Raw genomic sequence first — 6,364 nt, forward strand, 5'->3', positions numbered from 1 at the left:
CATCATCATATATAAATATATTTACATATGTACATACCTGTATTTAGACCTTTATAAAAGCCCTTTGCCTCCTAGTTTTTCCTCTGCTTCCTTTTACTTTTCTTTTATCCCAGTATCATGCTCAGCCTTCATTTGGGTTTCAGTAATTCCTCTTGGTTACATTGTCCTTGACCAAGCCCTCCCAGACTTCTTACACCCTCCTCGCCTTTCTGTGTGCTTTATTTGCATAAAATATCATTACCATGGTTCCAAAAAAAGTTAGTGATACCAGCAGTAAAGCTGTGAGAACCACGATAAGAGTTAAAGAAAGAAATCATCGTAATATTTGAATCAGGTTGCTGTTTGTCTGATTTGGCGGCTGAATGTACCAGGCTTAGTCGACACTCTCATCAAAGCAGCTAATGGAGGGAAAGGTCTGAAATCGTTAGCCACCAAACAAGGAGCCCAGACCATTGAAGAGGTTGAAAAGTTCCTGTTGATTTGAAGAAATCAGAAACAACTCGATGGCGATTGTGAATCTGAAACAGTGATAGGCGAGAAGGCTAAAAGCCTGTGTAGTGATTTCATGAAAAATGTTGTGGGACTGAGCACTGAGCAGCCTGAAGTGTTCACAGTCAGCTGGTTTGAAAAGTTCAAGCAGAGAACTGGCAAGCCCGGTGTAGTTATGCACGGAGAGCGGGGAGCGTGAATAAAGAGGAAGCCCATCAATTCGTGACCGAATTTGCCGAACATCTGGAGGCTGAGGATTCCCTTCCCCAGCAAATGTTCAACTTTGATGAAAGTGGACTCTTTTGGGAAAAAAAAAAGACAGAAAAAGTCAAAAGCCCAATAGGACTTTCCTTGCTGACGAGGAAAAGGCATTGCCAGGCCACAAGCCTATGAAAGATGGGCTCATTCTGTTGTTATGTGGGAATGCCAGCAGGGATTTTAAAGTGAAGCCCATGTTAGTGTACCATTCCTAAAAACGACGGGATTTTAACAATAAAACATAAGTGAATTTTATTTACTGTATTGTGATTTTATATTTATTGTACTGTATCTGTATTTAGATGTTTAGGGTGTGTTTCCACAAGCGTGGGCAGTTAACTTTGTGTGAAAGTCCTGCAAAAATGAATTTGTAAGTAATTTCAGGACCTCAGCACCAATTATTTGGTTTTTCATTATCTCTTATGGGAAAAAAACCCACTCAGTTCTTGAATTTTTCAGTGTTGGAACATGAATTTGGAGTGAATTGAGTTCGACAATCAAGATATCACTGTATCTATGATAGTAGGACCAATGCCTTAGATTACAATGTCTTTTTAGCATTGCTATAATTATAGTTGTTTTCTTCCTTTTCTTTGTCCATTCTCCATCAACAATTTGTGATGGATTAAAGCCACATAGTACATGATGTTATTGCCCTGCAGATAATGCATATGTACCATATACTGGATTTGTGAAAAATATAGAATCCATGATAAAGCACCCATTAAGATTGTTAGTGCTATTTCCGAATTTACTGAAACATTCAACAGCACCAGAGGGATCGGCTTCCGCTGGCTACTAATGAGGTATGATAGCCCTCAAATGGCCACCAGTATCTGTAGCTGCTTTGATGATTTGATGACCAGATCTGTGAGTATTAATTACTGGTCAGTCACCACCATTACTGCATTTAAGTAGAGTTTTATGCCAAGTCCAGTCACCCATGTCAGTTTTAGGTGACCAGGCCTTGAGTGATGCCAACAGACCTGGAAATGGGTGTAGAAACCTTTTCCTACGCTGGGCCATTGTTCAACTCTAGGACCTACAAAGCCTGCTGCATCTGAAGCCCACCCTTGGATCTCAGTTGTGTGCAGTCACATTGAACTTCAGCTTTGCCTGGCGGCTCTTTGACAGGTAAATGGCCTTTGTCAAGGCAAAGCCACTTATTACTGATTTCCTCCTCGGTTAGTTACCACTGGTGACACAAAGCACTTAAGCAGTAAAAACCAATAATCTTCAGGAAAAAACTCAAGGAAGAGTTAAATCTAAACTCATTAGTGAGTGCTGCCAGGAGAGGAAATCCTTTTTCTCCCTCAGGTTGTCAGAGTTTGAAGCAGAAGTACAATCTTCACATATTGCTGAAGTTTAATAAAAAGAAACCCATAAATACTCAACTCAGAACTCACTGTCAGTGAGTCGATACCAACTCAATTCGACCTACAGGATAGGGTAGAACTTCCTTGTGAATTTCTGAGACTGTAACTCTTTACAACAGTAGAAAGACCCGCCTTTCTCCTATGGAGTGGCTGGTGATTTCGAACTGCTGACCTCGCACTTAGCAGCTCAACGAGTAGCTGCAACACCACCAGAGTTCCTCATAAATTCACAAAGCCTTTAAAAATAAAACACATATTAAATTAATGATGACCCCCCCCCAAAAAAAATGGAAAAGGTAGGGTTAGGGTTAGCTTTAAAATAAAATTCATTTAAGTCATTCTTGTGAGTGATGTTTCTTTGCTCCAGAGGGTGTCCATATGTTCGTTCCTATATTTTTGCAGCATTACAAGTCTTTTGTGGAGAGGATATTAATTGAATATGACAGCAGGGTTATTATTTCACATTATTTGACATTAATTCTCAAAAACTAGATGAATTCAAAAGTAAACAAAGATATTAAAAGATTTTTAAGGAAGGACTTGACCATACATTCTGAAGTGTAAAGTGTAAATTAATTTTTATAAGCATCTGGATTTTAACAGTTCTTACGATACACATGGATTTAAATGTTCAAAGAAATATGAAGGATTTATATGTATTAGATGTCTTTTCAGTTCTCATTTAGGCTTTGAAAATAATCAGAGGTGACTTCAATCTTCAGAACTGAGAAGAATCCTCCATTCTGTTATATCATTTGAACCATAGGATAATGATTCCTAATGACTGATAGTAACCCCTAAAGAGTCCTTTCCTGAAAGTAGGTCCAGAATGACACTTGTAACTTGGACTTCTATTTTTAAGCACGTTCTACATTATGGGAAGACACCTTTCTTCCTATATAAACTTTCAGGATTCTCTGCTCAGCACACTATCATTCTCAAATTCGGATAACACCACCGTTAAGTCAAACAGTATAGGCTTCCTGATAATATTTACAGTGAGGCAGAAGAAGTCAGAGAAAGAGCAAAGCACAAGAAACACAAGGCTCTAGTTCTGGTCACATGGATTGGATCGATAAAGAATATAAAATAATGTTTGTATCTCAGTAGTTCTTGGAGTTAATAAAAGGTCTTCCAGATCAGTCAAGATTATTGCCAATGGTTTGTTTTTAATTGTTACAATGGCACAACTTTAGAGGACGATTCTGGTGATTTTAGGCTTGATATCAGGAAAAAAATTTGATTGCAAGTTTCATTTTTTGTTGTTAAATGAGAATAAATGAGCATAGTATTTTTTCCCTTGTGGAAGTTTAACTTTTAATTGTCCTATTATCAATACTGAGCTCCAGTAGAGCTGTAGGTTAAGCATTGGACTGGAAACAACAAGTTTGGAAGTTCAAACTCACCAGCAGCTCCTTGGGAGAAATCCTGGTAGACTCATCATGAGTTGGAATCGACTTGACGGCAGTGGGGCGATTCTGAGTACTTACAGTAGTAAGTATTGGTCCAATAAAAAGTCTTTCTTTTGATAACTGAATAAAAATAAAAATTATAAATGATTTAGTTAACTTTTACTTTATTCAGTCAGTGCAGAGGCTTTAAATCCTTTGCCCATTAAGTTAAGACAAAATTCTCAAGTCTTCTTATAAAGAATTGATAACATTTTAAAAGTAAGTATTATGGCTTAAAAAAAAAGTTATTTCTCTCTCTCTCTGGGGTATAAACATACACCAAGAAACACATCTCATTCAACAATTTGTACACATATGTTCAGCAACATTGGTTATGTTCTTTAGGTTGGGGTATTTTCTTGCCATGCTTTAACAACACATTTCCCCACCATTGACATAAACTCCTGAAGCTTCTTATCTAACCTTTTGAGTAGCTATTGTCAATTTGATCACATGCAGGGAATTCTTTAAAGAGCACAACACTTAAGGCAAACAATTCTTTAGTTTAAAGAGGTCTTGGAGGGATAGTGAAAGTTTAACACTTAGGGTAATAGTTTTAAGGCTTGAGAAACTCTGGACTCGGGAAATTAAAGCTTGGTTCCACATTTTCCCTCATTTTGATTCAGAATCTTTTATACCATCCGGGAAATGCACATATAAATCAAGATGACACAAGCTTCCATCCAAACTAAGCCCTCCAACACCAGCACTCCCCAAGTCTTCTTTGATGTGGTCATGGGAAGGGAGCTAGCATGGTCAGGAAGGTCAACTGCACATGGCAAATGCAGGACCCAACACAAATGGTTCTAAGTTCTTTGCCCAACAGTTCCAGCTCCTCATTTGGATGTTAAACATGTACTCTTTATTCAAGTAATTCAAGGAATGGGTATAGCCAGGGAGCTGGAAAATATGGAAATGAAAGTTGAAAAACCTGACAAATCAAGCATTATTACAGAATGCAGAGAACTGAAAGAAGGAGAAGATTGGGGAATATTCCAAAAAGATGGCTCTGGTGACAGTCATCTGGATTTTCCTGAGGATGCTGAGATAGATTTAAAATATGTAGATAAAATTTTATTGCTAACAGAAGACTTAGGGGAAAAAAACCCTGGAAATCCTTTTTTGCGAGAGTCATAAAGAAGTATGCAAACATTTTAAGGTATGTGGGAAGTTCAAAGCCGATTATTGAGAAAGCAGATGGATCCAAGCTACAACCTCTGCTAAATATTGAGGCTTGTAAACGAAATATATTCAATTGGCAGAGAGAAGTTGACAGCTGTTTGGAAGCGTTTGAACTAGATACATCAAATATCAAGTCACAGTATTGCAGAGCTTAGGGTGACAAGGATTAAAAGAATATGATCAAGCTCAGGAAATAGCTCCAGAAGATAAAGCTATCTGGGAAGAATTGCTGAAAGTCAAGCAAAAGATAAAGACACAGAAAGATAAAGAGAAGGAAGCTCATGAAAAAATGTTTGCTTAATAAGGAAATCAGTTTTGCTCAAAGGTTATGCATTGGCTGTATAAAGGTAATAAGAATATTTAAGGGTGTTTGCCTTATTATCACTGACATGCTTCTTTTTATGCTTTAGTTTCCCATCATTTATTATTTAGAAATACTAATAAAGTCTCTTAATAGAACAATGTCACAAATACAGCATGAATTTGATAAAATACTTTATAATATCTTTGATCAAAATTCTTAGTAATGGTAACTGGGTACCATCCGGTTTTTCTGGTTTAAGGCAAAGGAGGTGAGATAGTTAAGGTTTATTGTGCCAACCTGGCCAATAAACACATGTGGGATTGATTGAAGGACAGAGAGCTAAATGGCTTGGTGAGCCTCGCCTTTCTAGTTCTCAGGTTGGACCAGGTTGCTTTGTGATGGTTTGTGATGGTTGTTATGTGATGGTTGGACCAGTGTGCAGCTGCCTTAGCCAGTTCCCTGATTCAGCTGGCAAGGCTCACTTCCTACAAGACATCCCTGAGGAGAAGCCACATGGACTTACCCCGATACAGCCCTGGTTGTTGGAGCAGCCGTGAGGAGACCCCTGCTAGCACTGAGATGCTTACAGGCTCACTGATTTGGCTTTCCTCCTGTAGTCGGCATCACTGCATGTGTTTTGTGAGATTGAGGAGGACTTTATAGATCGGTGTTGAAAGGCTAATGTTGGACTTGTGGGCTTGGACAACACTGGGTTGGGGTGCTTTCTTAATGTACACTTAACTTTATATAAAACTCTCTCTTAAAGACACATGAGTTTCTCTGGATTTTTTTCTCTAGTCCACCCAGACTAACATAGGAAACATGGACGCAGGGGCAGGCAGAAATCAAAGTTTATTTGGAAAGCAAAGGAAAGCAGTAGATGGGCACTCCAGTGAGTTGCCACTGAATGAACTGTACCTTGAGGCTTTTAACAGATGTGGGGTACTTGTCCTCTTTTTATCTCCAGGTTATAGAATGGACCAATCCCATGTTTGGTCATATTTCTGAGGTCCAGTCTTAAACGTGGTCATGCTCTCCCCACCACTGGGTCTTGCACAAGCCATGGATAGGGCAGTCAGCATGCAGTAAGTCAACAAAAAGAGTTGAGTTTGCTGGCTTTGGAGTTTATAATCAGCCTAGAGGTCTGATGCCTGGAGGTTTAAGATTTAGATCATTGTGGGTTGTTGTAATCACCATTCCAGACATCCTGCCACTCACAAAGCTTCCTGAAGCCAGGCCTTTTTTTCCCTCACTCTGCCTGCACATTCTCTGTCTCCTTTCTCTCAACTCTATAGAGATTTTAG

General features: G+C 38.8%; 1 pseudogene; it reads left to right on the plus strand.

Moving 5' to 3' along the window:
* Positions 1-5,057, plus strand: part of LOC101661600 — a 12,744-nt pseudogene extending 7,687 nt beyond the window's left edge.
* Positions 5,058-6,364: the final 1,307 nt, after the last annotated feature.

This window comes from Echinops telfairi, unplaced genomic scaffold (assembly GCF_000313985.2).
Source record: "Echinops telfairi isolate 266 unplaced genomic scaffold, ASM31398v2 ScPeMD7_5592;HRSCAF=6446, whole genome shotgun sequence".
Taxonomy (NCBI): domain Eukaryota; kingdom Metazoa; phylum Chordata; class Mammalia; order Afrosoricida; family Tenrecidae; genus Echinops; species Echinops telfairi.